Source organism: Mirounga leonina, unplaced genomic scaffold (assembly GCF_011800145.1).
Source record: "Mirounga leonina isolate KUSES-001 unplaced genomic scaffold, KU_Mleo_1.0 Mir_115, whole genome shotgun sequence".
Classification (NCBI taxonomy): domain Eukaryota; kingdom Metazoa; phylum Chordata; class Mammalia; order Carnivora; family Phocidae; genus Mirounga; species Mirounga leonina.
Window position 1 is genome coordinate 12,258,608 of NW_023270268.1, and position 14,510 is coordinate 12,273,117.

Here is a 14,510-nt window from a genome sequence, read left to right on the forward strand (position 1 = left end):
ATTCACCACGACCAAGTGGGATTTATCCCTGGGCTGCAAGGTTGGTTCAACATTCCCAAATCAGTCAATGTGATACAATACATTAATACAAGAACCAGATGATCCTCTCAATAGATGCACAAAAAGCATTTGACAAAGTATAGCATCCTTTCTTGATCAAAACTCTTCAGAGTATAGGGATAGAGGGTACATACCTCAATATCATAAAAGCCATCTATGAAAAACCTACAGCAAATATTATTCTCAATGGGGAAAAACTGAGAGCTTTCTGCCTAAGGTCAGGAACATGGCAAGGATGTCCACTGCTATTGAACATAGTATTAAAAGTCCTAGCCACAGCAATCAGATAACAAAAAGCAATAAAAGGCATCCGAATCAGCAAAGAAGAAGTCAAACTCTCACTGTTTGCAGATGATATGATACTTTATGTGGAAAACCCAAAAGACTCTACCCCAAAACTGCTAGAACTCATACAGGAATTCAGTCAAGTGGCAGGATATAAAATCAATGCACAGAAATCAGTGGCATTCCTATACACCACCAACAAGACAGAAGAAAGAGAAATTAAGGAGTCGATCCCATTTACAATTGCACCCAAAACCATAAGATACCTGGGAATAAATCTAACCAAAGAGGCAAAGAATCTGTACTCAGAAAACTATAAAATGCTCATGAAAGAAATTGAGGAAGACACAAAGAAATGGAAAAACATTCCATGCTCATGGATTGGAAGAACAAATATTGTGAAGATGTCAATGCTACCTAGAGCAATATACACATTTAATGCAATCCCTATCAAAATACCATCCACTTTTTTCAGAGAAATGCAACAAATAATCCTAAAATTTGTATGGAACAGAAAAGACCCTGAACAGCCAGAGGAATGTTGAAAAAGAAAAGCAAAGCTGGTGGCATCACAATTCCGAACTTCAAGCTCTATTACAAAGCTGTCATTATCGAGACAGTATGGTACTGGCACAAAAACAGACACATAGATCAATGGAACAGAGTAAAGAGCCTAGAAATGGACCCTGAACTCTATGGTCAACTAATCTTCGACAAAGCAGGAAAGAATGTCCAATGGAAAAAAGACAGTCTCTTCAACAAATGGTGTTGGCAAAATTGGACAGCCACATGCAGAAGAATGAAACTGGACCATTTCCTGACACTACACACAAAAATAGACTCCAAATGGTTGAAAGACCTAAATGTGAGACAGGAGTCCATCAACATCCTAAAGGAGAACACAAGCAGCAACCTCTTCAGCAGCTTCAGCAACTTCTTCCTAGAAACATCACCAAAGGCAAGGAAGCAAGGGCAAAAATGAACTATTGGGACTTCATCAAGATAAAAAGCTTTTGCACAGCAAAGAAACAGTCAACAAAACCAAAAGACAACCGACAGAATGGGAGAAGATGCTTGCAAATGACATATCAGATAAAAGGCTAGTATCCAAAATCTATAAAGAACTTATCAAACTCAACACCCAAAGAACAAATGATCCAATCAAGAAATGGGCAGAAGACATGAACAGACATTTTTCCAAAGAAGACATCCAAATGGCCAACAGACACATGAAAAAGTGCTCAACATCGCTTGGCATCAGGGAAAACCAAATCAAAACCTGAATAAGATACCACTTCTCACCAGTCAGAATGGCTAAAATTAATAAGGCAGGAAACGACAGATATTGGCAGGGATGCGGAGAAAGGGGAACCCTCCTACACTGTTGGTGGGAATGCAAGCTGGTGCAGCCCCTCTGGAAAACAGTATGGAGGTTCAAAAAGTTGAAAATAGAGCTACCATACGACCCAGCAATTGCACTACTGGGTATTTACCCCAAAGATACAAATGTCGAGATCCGAAGGAGTACGTGCACCCCGATGTTTATAGCAGCAATATCCACAATAGCCAAACTGTGGAAAGAGCCAAGATGTCCATCGACAGATGAATGGATAAGGAAGAAGTGGTATATATATACAATGGAATATTATGCAGCCATCAAAAGGAATGAAATCTTGCCATTTGCAACGATGTGGATGGAACTGGAGGGTATTATGCTGAGTGAAATAAGTCAATCAGAGAAAGACATGTATCATATGATCTCACTGATATGAGGAATTCTTAATCTCAGGAAACAAACTGAGGGTTGCTGGAGTGGTGGGGGGTGGGAGGGATGGGGTGGTTGGGTGATAGACATTGGGGAGGGTATGGGCTATGGTGAGCGCTGTGAATTGTGTAAGACTGTTGAATCACAGACCTGTACCTCTGAAACAAATAATACATTATATGTTAAAAAAAAAAAAAGATAGCAGGAAGGGAAAAATGAAGGGGGAAAATTGGAGGGGGAGATGAACCATGAGAGACTATGGACTCTGAGAAACAAACTGAGGGTTCTAGAGGGGAGGGGGGTGGGGGATGTGTTAGGCTCGTGATGGGTATTAAAGAGGGCACATATTGGAAAAAAAAAAAAAGAATTCTGAGAGGTATTTTGACCCTGCATTAATGTACCTGTTTTATAAAATAGGACAGTGACACACAGAATAAATGACCACCCAAGGGAGCACAATGCATTAGTTGCATAGCTGACTGAATCCAGGCCTCCTCATTATTAGGCCAACACCATTTTTGTTATATGAAAAATAAAGGAAAAATTAAGATTTATAGTGCATATAAGTTGGTAGAACAAATGCAAAACAAAGATGCTCACTATTCTGGAGTGAAAAAACAAAAAAAGATCTACTTCACGGACTCTCTTGATCAATGACACAAGAGAAATTGGACATACAAATCTCTTTGGACTTGAAATGCCCCCTGTCTCCCTACCAGAGTAGCATTTAGGACAATTGTACTCTACTCTGCAGTTTTTATTATTATTATTTTTTAAAGATTTTTATTTATTTGACAGAAAGAGACACAGCGAGAGAGGGAACACAAGCAGGAGGAGTGGGAGAGGGAGAAGCAGGCTTCCCACTGAGCAGGGAGCCCTATGAGGGGCTCGATCCCAGGACCCTGCAACCATGACCTGGGCCGAAGGCAGACGCTTAATGACTGAGCCACCCAGGTGCTCCTGCTCTGCAGATTTTTAAGTCAAACTTCTAGAATTCTCAAGTTCCTAACCAGCAAGTGGCTAGAACCTACTAATTCATGTATATGTGATAATTAAACAAATTTCTTTCCCCCTCCAAAATATAAAATGGACTGCATCCCATGCCATCTCTCGGGTGTCTCTAGCATTCTGTTACCTGTCTTTACCTGTATATAAACTTGTTCATTCTAGTAGGCATGCATCATCACAAGACAGTGGGGTGGTATTGTTAATAAGAAAAAGTCTTCCAAATATAATATTAACTTAAATATGAATTCAATTAACTGGCTTCAACCATGAAGAAAAAAAGAAAATCTATATTTGTACTTTAAATTTTATTTGAACTGAGTTTTCTCAAATATTTTAAATTCCTATGTAGTCTACTAATTCCTACAGTGTAATTTGTGGCCAAAATATTGGTCACCTGATTGTCCACTAGATGTCAGTGCATCCCCATACTGAAATTACTGGTAGAGTATCCATCTGGTGACAAAAAAACAAAAAAACAAAAAAAAAACAAAATTCATCTGTTTGCATGAGAGATCATCACATCCCACCTCCCTCTTACTGGTACAAGAGAGATGCCACAACGGGGCCACCTTTCCATTCTTTTTCATAGAAGACAGGCTCAAATCACTTTCATCATTGACAGATTGACATCTGCAAGCTGTTGTTTCAATAATCACTTTCTTTTCCCCTTGTTAAACATGGCCATCTCCAATTCAAGAGAGTAATCGATGCTTTGTTTTGCTGTGTTAAATTAATGACGCAGAATGGAGCTGAATGCCAGGATCAGATGATACACAAATAAATGTTTCTCTCCATCATTTGACTCATTTGTAATGACCTCCAGAGTGGACAGTTATACACCCAGTTATTACAGCCACACTGCTTACCGTCACTTTATCTGTAAACCACTGGACTCAATGGTGTCCTCCCAACACATGCTTAGAGTATGTTTAAAATGCACAGTATGGGTAGTATAAGAGAATCATATGCCCTTGGCTTCACATGAGCAAGTATTTTAATCAGGATGCTCTTGGTGCAGTCTCAGAGGCATTCACTTAGTTGATAACTGTGGTTTCAGAAGCGCTTTGCATGGGGACAATTCAGATTGTCAGTCTCTGAATCAGATCCAGTTTGGGCTAAACGGCATTTGCCCAAGTATGCTTGAAGCAAACTGGTTCTGTGGGATGTGAATAGGTGGTTTAAAAGGTCTAATAGAGTATACTAAAAACATGCCATGAAATACTCTGGGAACACCGAAATCAAACATGTTTCTCAGGTGCAGGACTTGCCAGCCCCATTAGTATTCTTGGGTGCATTTTGACGATCCACGAAGAGGCGGTAGTACCCAGGGTTTTTTTAACCTTAGAATAATTATGTTACAGATTATTTTGCCAAACAAATTGATTTTCAAATGTGAAAAAGGACTAAAAGTCTTGTGGACGAAAATTACACAACTTGTCTTAGATTCACCTTCCATTCTTTCTTTCGCATTCCTTTCTCATCATATATGGAGAACATATACTATGTCAGATGCTACGTGAAAACAATGTAATAATGTAGGTGCCATACAAAAGCAAAGGGGTTTACTAGAGTTTAATTTTTCCAGCATTGTGTAGTAACCTTTGCATCTCCATACATTTTACATTAAGCACGGGTCAAAGTCAGCAAACCCCCTGACCAAGGCAGTGGGCATTGCCTTTGGATCTGTGCTTCATTAGGGAAGGACATATTTTTCTATGCCTTCGAAAGAATCCTTTCAATGTGTTTTGAAATCTTTCAGTGAGGGATTGACAAGAAATGTTTAGCCAACAGAAATTTATTAGGCACACTTGGAGTCGTTGGAATGGCAGAATTAGGTATCTTGGAACAGAATTAGGTATCTAAAAAGAATACCTAAAAAACCCACAAAGGCGGGGGGCATCAGGGGCAAGTGCTGGGGCACAAATGCAGAGGAAACTGAAAGCATGCAATGGGAGCACGGTATCCAATGAAAAGCAGGACCTGAATGCCGAGAAGGGGGCTCTCGGTTTGATACTTCGCTTGCACGAATAGTGAGAGACTTTTTAAAATGCTCACTCAGATTTGAACGAGGCAAACCTCAGGCTGCCAAGTATAGATGAAACAATGCCAACGCTGGGCCTCATCTCCCCTGGGAAATGCTTGAATGGTGGGCACCATCTGCTCTCTGCTCTGTCAATTTGCCCCCCAAGTTATGTCCTGAGGATAGAGAACTCCTTCTTTTACAGATGCCCTTGCTCACCTCTTCTAACAGATTTCTAGTATTTTCTCATAAAACTGCAGAGAAGGCTGAAGGACGGGTGTGAAAGAGAAAGTCACAATACTGTCTTTGGGAGGATGTTTAGAAGATGTTCAAATCAAGAGAGTGAACCATATCAGGGAGAGGAATGAAAGGGTATTCATGATATTCAACCAGTGGTCATGGGCTGGGATTGATAAATTTAAGGCTTTGCTAATCATTTATGTGCTGCTTCACTTTATCACCTTGAAATACAAAATGAAATCACTTTTTAAAAACTTCTTGAAATTATGATATACATACATACAGAAAAGTAAGTATAAATCTTGATGAATTTTCACAAAGTGAATGATCCCCTCTTAACCAGCACCCAAACCAAGAAACAGAACGTTACCAGGCTCCCACAGGTGCTTCTGGGTCCCCTTCCTCTCATTATCCCATACCAAGAGCAACCACCATCCCATCTATAACAGCATAGATTAGGCTTGCCTGTTTTTGAGCTTCATTTAAATGAAATCTTATGATAACGTGCTCCTTTGTATATGTTTCTCTTTCACTCAACACTGTATTTGTAAGGTTCATCTGTATTGTTCATATAGTTGTAGATTGCTCATTCCCAATGGTGTAGAGAATTTCATCATGTAACTTTTTTTTTTTTTTTTTTTTTTTTTACCATTTATCCATCTGTTCTACTGTTGAAGGACAATGCAATACTTTCCAGTCATGAGTGACCGAAACAGTGCTGCTACGACCATTTTTGGACATGATTTTTGATGAATGCATGGACAAGTCATGTTACACTAAATGCTTAAATCTATCGGCACAGAACCGACAGGATCTGATTTTAAAAATCTATCCTTTGTTCTCTGAGATACCATTCCCAAGGGAAGTCCAAAACCACCAAAACACCGTGCCACCATCTTGCAAAGGAAAAGCAGAAAGTGCAGCATGTCTGTATATAAACCTGCTCTCAACTGCTTTTTGAGATGTTGTCGGTTGCAGGATGTCACACATGGTGCATCTGGCCATAGGAGACAAGATCTTTACATTATAGAGTCACTGAGATACCGGGTGATCACAAGTGAGTTTGCTCACAGGAGTAGTTCTTGCCGTGTGCATACCACACTCCCAGCCCCCCACCCCTACCTCCACCTCCACGTCCTGCCCACGAGTCAGGTCAGCTACACTGGGTGAAGTCTGGGCCTCACATCCTCACATACAGTGTCCCTAATCAGCTGTTCTCTACACCAAAAAACAAAACAAAACAAAACAAAAACAAACAAACAGAAAGGGCCTGCTTTGGAATCTGAATCTGAATTTAGATTACCCACTCTTATGGTGACTCCCCTCAGAGTTCTCTGATTTTCCCTGCTACCTGGCCTCTGCCAGGACCACTGAGGTCCAGTAAATGTATCCATATAACTTGGAACTTAAGAGAAAGGAGGTCAGGACACCTGGGTGGCTCAGTTGGTTAAGCGTCTGCCTTCAACTCAGGTCATGATCCTGGGGTCCTGGGCCACTCCTCCTGCTTGTACTCTCTCTCTGACAAATAAATAAATAAAATCTTAAAAACATATATTATTAAGAGGAAGGGGGTCTTGAGCTTTCTTGTATTTCTCCCAGAGGCCTTCTCAAGTCCCCTGTCAATTAATGGATTCAAATAGACACAGGGTAGGGGGATACCACGTGACCCCATCTGCCATCATCTCTGAGCTCTGAGACTTGGCAAAGCTAAGACGTTTTCTAACAAAACAATGGGTACCTATTTTCTATTTGTAGAATTACATGGAAAAAAGAATGTCTTCTCTTTGGTGGCCTAATATTGCAATGATAAAAAGGAAGTTGCAAAAGGATATATACAATATCATATCATTTGTGTAAAGTTTAAAACCTCAAGAAATGTTGGTGTATTTTATTGGAAAAAGTTAAAAATAAGCCTAAGAATGAAGCACACCAGTCCCAGGATGGTGGTGACCTCTGGACTGGGGTGGTTGTAGTGGGGCTAGGGAAGTGGGGAGGGGACCTTACTTGAATTTGTGACTTTTTTTTCCAGAGTGATCCAAAGCAAATACAGCAAAATGTTCATGTCTTTTAAATCCTGACAGTGGGTTCATGGATGGTTGTTATATTATTTTCTAAACTGCAGTTTATGTTTGAAAATTTTCATAATTTTTAAGGGCACCTGGGTGGCACAGTTGGTTCAGTGTCTGATTCTTGATTTCAGTTCAGGTCTGATCTCAGGGTCATGAAATTGAGCACTGTGTTGGGCTCCGTGCTCAGTGTGGAGTCTGCTTGAGTTTCTCTCTCCCTCTTCCTCTGCCCCTCCCTGCTGTGCTCCTTTTCTTTCTCACTGAAATAAGTAAATAAATCTTAAAAAAAGAGAGGAAAAATGTCATAATTTTTAAATTAAATTTTGAAAATTTTTCTCATCTACACTTCTCAAATGCGAAGCTGAAAATGTGAAATTGAAAAGCAATAAGCAAAACCATATATATTGTTTGATCTTAACCATGTGCCCAAAAATGAAAAGAAAGGAGATTGAAAAACAAATCATAATAAAATGTTAACAGTTGTTTCCAGTTGGTGTGAATAGTGGGTCGTGTGTGTGTTATGCGTGTTAGAGTGTGTGTGTGTGTGTGTTAGAGATAGTACGTGTGTTCTTTCTATGCCCCCTCATTTTCCCAATTATTGAAGGGACCCAGAATATCCCATTGTGGCATAAAAATTATTTTGAGCCGAAGACATTTGAGAATCAACAGATACAGAAAAGAAGTTCTGACCCCCTCTTATCTGCCTAAAAGCAGAACCTTCCAAAAGAATTCAACTGCCATAAATCCCCCTTCAAAGGAGTTTTCCCACACTGCAGGGAGATGAGAAGTTGGAAGTGGGATGAGAAATTGCAAAAGCAAACTTTGTCACAAAACTATCATACCTCCCATCTACTCTCCGAAAGGCCCATTTATCTTTCTGAAAGTCATTCATTTTTCTGTAAGTGCCCTCGCTCCCCCTCCCCTTCTGCTACTGAGATGGTAGATAAGCCCCACATTCTAATGGCTTCTTTGAGCCACATTTCTGTAGGCCCCCATGTACTTTACATGAATAAACTTTGTCTTTTCTTCTGTTCATTTGTCTTTTGTCAGCTTAATTTGCAAGCCCCCAATTACTGAATCTGAGTAGGTAAAGGAAATGTTTTTCCTCCTGACATTATCTATCTAATTATTTGCCTAATTATCCAACTTGTATAAATGAAGGGTGGGCAGATCTGTGCTTCCTAAATTGCAAGAAGGCACTTGTCAGAAAGAGCCGGGTTAAGAACAAGACCAGCAGGGTGAGAATGGGCTGCTTCATAGAAGGGGGCTTTGCTCAAGATGAAGGTCACCTGAGGGCAAACCTGCAGCAGGTGGCAGCTCTGAGTCAACACAGCTCAGATCACCTGCAAATGGCCTACCGTCACCAGCGTGTGGCTGCTACCATTTTGTTTTAGGAGCTCTGAGTCAGGATTCTGATTTCTGGAAATCTCCCTTCCATCCATCAGTGAACTCATTCCCATCCCTTATCCCCTAGCCGTGCTTCTCTGATCTTAATGTGCCTGGGGATCGAGTTAAAATGTAGATTCTGCCACAGCAGGTCTGGGGCAGGGCCTGGGAGTCTGCATTCCTAACCAGCTCTTAGGTGATGCTGAGGATCCTGGTTCATGAGCCATACCTGGAGTAGCTAAGCACCTACTAGCCCATTCTCAGTTTTTATAAAGAATACTTATGGGTCGGGACGCCTGGGTGGCTCAGTCGATTAAGCGGCTGCCTTCGGCTCAGGTCATGATCCCAGCTTCCTGGGATCGAGTCCCGCATCGGGCTCCTTGCTCAGCAGGGAGCCTGCTTCTCCCTCTGCCTGCAGCTCCCCCCTGCCTGTACTCTCGCTCACTCTCTCTTGCCCACGCTCTCTAACAAATAAATAAATAAAATCTTTAAAAAAAAAAAAAAAGAATACTTATGGCACCATTTGGGTTAACTGCCAGGGAAAGAAGATGAATGTCTCCTGAGAACCTACTATATGCACTATTAGCTCATTTAATGCTCATATCTGTTTCTTACCTCAGTGTATCCGAGCTGCCATCTTCCGTTCACTGAACTGTGAATCCTCTTTCATGACTCAGTCCAGCAATCTTGTATCCAACAGATCCTTTCTTGAAAGGAAGGAAATATATACCTGATTCATTCTGTCTCTTGACTCCCTACCAGTACCTGACAGTTATTTTTTTTTTAAAGATTTTATTTATTTATTTGAGAGAGAGACTGAGAGAGAGAGAGAGCACATGAGAGGGGGGAGGGTCAGAGGAGAAGCAGACTCCCTGCTGAGCAGGGAGCCTGATGCGGGACTCGATCCTGGGACTCCAGGATGATGACCTGAGCCGAAGGCAGTCACTTAACCAACTGAGCCACCCAGGCACCCAGTACCTGACAGTTATATGTAGACATTGTAGATGAAGGAAAAGCTTTTCCTTTACTCTCAGGTTAGGTGACTGGGGGTTGCAGATGAAATTTGCAAAAGACCAATTAACAGGAGAAAAAGTATCCCAATTTTATTAAGTTTTATGTGCAAGGGGGTTCCGCCCCAAAATATTAATTAATGTGATTTGGTAATCATTTCACAATGTATGTGTATAGCAAATCATCACATTTTACATTTTAAATATATATAATTTGTATTTGTCAATTATGCCTCAGTAAAGCTTTGAAAAACTAAAAAAAGATGCTAATGAGGAAATATTGTTAATTTTGTTAGTTGTGATATTGATATTGGGGTTATGTAAAAAATGTTCACATGTAGTAGAGATGGGAAGGAGGGCAGAATGTCCTCCACAAAATGTGCCACTTTAACATATTGATTATTTTGAATTAAAGGAACTTGGGAAACAGCCAAGAACACTCTGACCCTCCTTTGTTCCCTGAAAATGGGAGGTAAATTTCCCATGTGAAAGGTACCCTCCCTGCACCAGGGAGGTAGAAGGACTTCTCATCATCAGAGACAGGGAATTTAGAGCCGAGAAGGCCATATAAACAAACCTCGTTACTTCTTCATTCATTTACTACATAAAAGCTGGACACCTTTGTCTTGTCAACTTTGTCTTGTACTGTTTCTTTGTCTATAAGGTAGCTTCCTGCTCTGGTCATTTCTTCGAGTCTCCTATTTTTATGGGGCTCCCATACATACAATATTAAATCTGTTTTTCTCCTGTTAATCTGTCTTTTTATTATGGGGCGGTCTCAGCCAAGAGCCTAGAAGGGATGAGGAAAAATTATCTTTCCCCTCTACAGCTGCATATGGAAATATCTGGAATGAAATGGCATAATATTGGGGATTTTGTTTAAAATAGTACAACCAAAGAAAGGAGAACGAAACAGCAAAATATCGATAATTCCGAAGTTTGGCAGATGGGTGTATGAGGGTTCATTACGCCATTTTCTGTACTTTTGTGTATTTTTGAAAAGGGTCATGATAAGAAGTTAAGGAAACAAAAGAAAACAAAACTGCTCAACCCTAACAATCAAACTCCTGAGAATAAAACCCAAAGAAGTTCTCACTCAGGACTTGCATTCGGGTACTCCCTGCAGCCTGGTTTGTGGTAGCAGAAGCTAGAGTTGAACACAAGCTACCTGCCCGTCACTGCGGGAATGCTTAAGAATGAGGGAGGGGAGCATATGGGGATACACTGATCAACAGTGAACAGCAACATAGTCTGTGGGATGCCCCCACAGCAATCTGGATAGATCTTAAAACGAGAGTGCTGACGGGACGCCTGGGTGGCTCGGTTGGTTAAGCGTCTGCCTTCAGCTCAGGTCATGATCCCAGGGTCCTGGGATCGAGTCCCGCATCGGGCTCCCGGCTCGGCGGGGAGCCTGCTTCTGCCTCTCCCACTGCTGCTCCCCCTGCTTGTGCTCTCTCTCTCTTTCTCTCGGATAAATGAATAAATAAAATATTTAATAAAAAAAAACTAGAGTGCTGAGAGAAAATCTATAAAACAATTGAACTTTTATCTATTTTTATATTATATATTATAAATTAAGTATATTTTTATTTAGTATGTATAATTTAAATATAAATTCACACCAAATCTCATTACATATTTTCCAAAGACACTTTAAAATTCTAGAAATTAGATCCAATACATCAACATGGCTACTTAGAGCAGAGAGGGGGTTGGTAATGGCAGTGGGAATGAAAGGGAATCACTGAATAAAACAGGAAAGTGGCTCTACATGGAGTAATAATGTTAGTGTGCTAAACTTAGGAGTATGATTACCTTCACTTTTCAAGCTTGAGGTCCAAAAGACACAAAATTGTCCCACACAGGACCTCCTGAATCAAATGGGAAATAGGGGGGGTAGGAATCTCCATATTTTTTTCTGAGTCCTCTCAAGTGATTTTTTTTTTATTAGTTTCAGAGGTAGAATTTAGTGATTCATCAGTTGCACAAAACACCCAATGCTCATTACATCAAGGGCCCTCCTTAATGCCCATCACCCAGTTACCCCATCCCTCCACCCACCTCCCCTCCAGCAACTCCCGCCCATCCATTTCCCCTCCAGAGTTCAGCATCTCTTATGGTTTGCCTTCCTCTCAATTTTCATCTTATTTTATTTTTCCTTCCCTTCCCCTATGTTCCTGTGTTTTGTTTCTTAAGTTCCACATATGAGTGAAATAGTATGGTATTTGTCTATCTCTGACCGACTTGTTTCACTTAGCATAATACCCTCTAGTTCCATCTACTTCCTTGCAAATGGCAAGATTTCCTCTTTCTGATGGCTGAGCCATATTCCATTGTATGTATATACCACTTCTTTATCCGTTCATCTGTCGATGGACACCTGGGCTCTTTCCACAGCTTGGCTATTGTGGACATTGCCACTATCAACATTGGGGTGCACATGCCCCTTCAAATCACTGTCTGTATCCAGTATCCTTTGGATAAATACCAAGTAGTGCAATTTCTGGGTCGTAGGTTAGTTCTATTTTTAACTTTTTGAGGAACCTCCATACTGTTTTCCAGAGTGGCTGCACCAGCTTGCATTCCCACCAACAGCATAGGAAGGTTCCCCTTTCTCCGCATCCCTGCCAACATCTGGCATTTCCTGACTTGTTAATTTTAGCCATTCTCACCAGTATGAGGTGGTATCTCATTGTGGTTTTGATTTGGATTTCCCTGATGCCAAGTGATGTTGAGCATTTTTTCATGTGTCTGTTGGCCATTTGTATGTCTTCTTTGGAGAAATGTCTATTCATGTCTTCTGCCTATTTCTTTCTTTTTTTAAGATTTTATTATTTATTTATTTGACAGAGAGAGAGACAGAGAGCACAAGCAGGGGGAGCGGCAGGCAGAGGGAAGAGGGAGAAGCAGGTTTCCTGCTGAGCAGAGAGCCCTATGCGGGGCTCGATCTCAGGACCCTGGGATCATGACCTGAGCTGAAGGCAGCCGCTTAACTGACTGAGCCACCCAGGTGCCCCATCTTCTGCCTATTTCTTGCCTGGATTTTTTGGGTTTTTTGGGTGTTGAGTTTGGTAAATTCTTTTTCGCTTTTGGATACTAGCCCTTTATCAGATAAGACATTGGCAAATATCTTCTCCCATTCTGTGGGTTGCCTTTTAGTTTTGTTGACTGTTTCCTTTGCTGTGCAAATCTTTTTATTTTGATGAGGCCCCAATAGTTCATTTTTGCTTTTGTTTCCCTTTCCTCTGGAGACCTGTCTAGCAAGAAGCTGCTGCAGCTGAGGTCAAAGAGGTTTCTGCCTGTGTTCTCCTCTAGAATTTTGATGGATTCTTATCTCACATTTAGGTCTTTCTTCCATTTTGAGTTTATCAAGTGATCCTTAAACACCAAAAATCTAATCTATCTTAAGGGGGACCACCTGATTCTAGGTCACCAGGCTAGGCCAAGAACCGAGGAACACAAGCTCCCAGGAGGGGCAAGCAAAATTCTTCCCAAGGTCAAATTTCTGTGTATGTGTAAATGTGAATTAGCTCCAAGAATGAGGCGCTATATAAATGCTGATTACTCCTGGCAAATTTAATTTCCTACTACCTTTTAGGAAATTTCCTTTTCAATCCACCTGCAAAGGGAGGGAAAGAATCTGTTGTTCTTCTCACTGTTGTTAATTATAATAAGAGTTAGGCATATCACAAAGATGAAAGAAGAAAAGATAACATCCAGTATTGGTAAGGTGGAGAGGAACAGGCAACCTCAGACACTGTGGGTGGGAATGTGACCTGGGATAGCTAGTCAATCCCATCTTAAAATATCCGCCTAGGAATTTATCCTCCAGAAGGAGTCTTATGAATGTGCAACAAGCATGTTTAAAAAATGGCCAGCCAGTTCCACATAGATTGTCATTGAAAACAGAAAGGGAGCAACCCAAACTTCCTTGAATATGAGATTAATTGATCTTATTATGGTATATCAATAACCATTCAAAAGAATGAGAATCTATGCATACTAATGTAGAAACATCTAAGATGTAATGTTTCCAAGAGGTGTTTCTGAAAGAAAAAGAACTAGGGAGACTAATATGTCTAATACGTTAGTTTTGTTTTCTAAAGAAGAAAATGAAAATAAACCATTTTAGCATATGTAGAGACAAAGTTGAATATGTATGCTCTGAATTGTTTACAGTGATAATCTCTATGGCATGAGATGGGGGAAGTTCCATTTTATATATTATGTATTTATGGAATAGTTGTATGTCAACCAGCTTTGCATTACATTTCTAGTTAGAAAGAAAACAACCAAGTTTTGTCGATCCCCAGCAAATGAAGGGGATAAAAGTCTAAATCTAAAGTGGTCTCCATTCTCCTATACTACATACTGTAGGACTTGAGACAACATGCTGTGAGAACATATTTTGATTAATTAGACATTTTGTGGTCAAGGAGGTTTACTAATAGGAACTAACTGGCTTATCATACAAGCAAAATGAAATTGTTTCCCCTAAAAGCAAACAAAAACTACACCGGTAAGATATCCCAGCCAGACCAAGTGTTTATACATAGAAGGGCTTCAAGAGAATGTAAGTAGCTCTGAAAACCAAAAGCAACTGGTTCTCATAAGATCTGTAATCTTCTGAGCTAATTGTTTTCTTCAATATAACCTCCACTGAAGAGCAG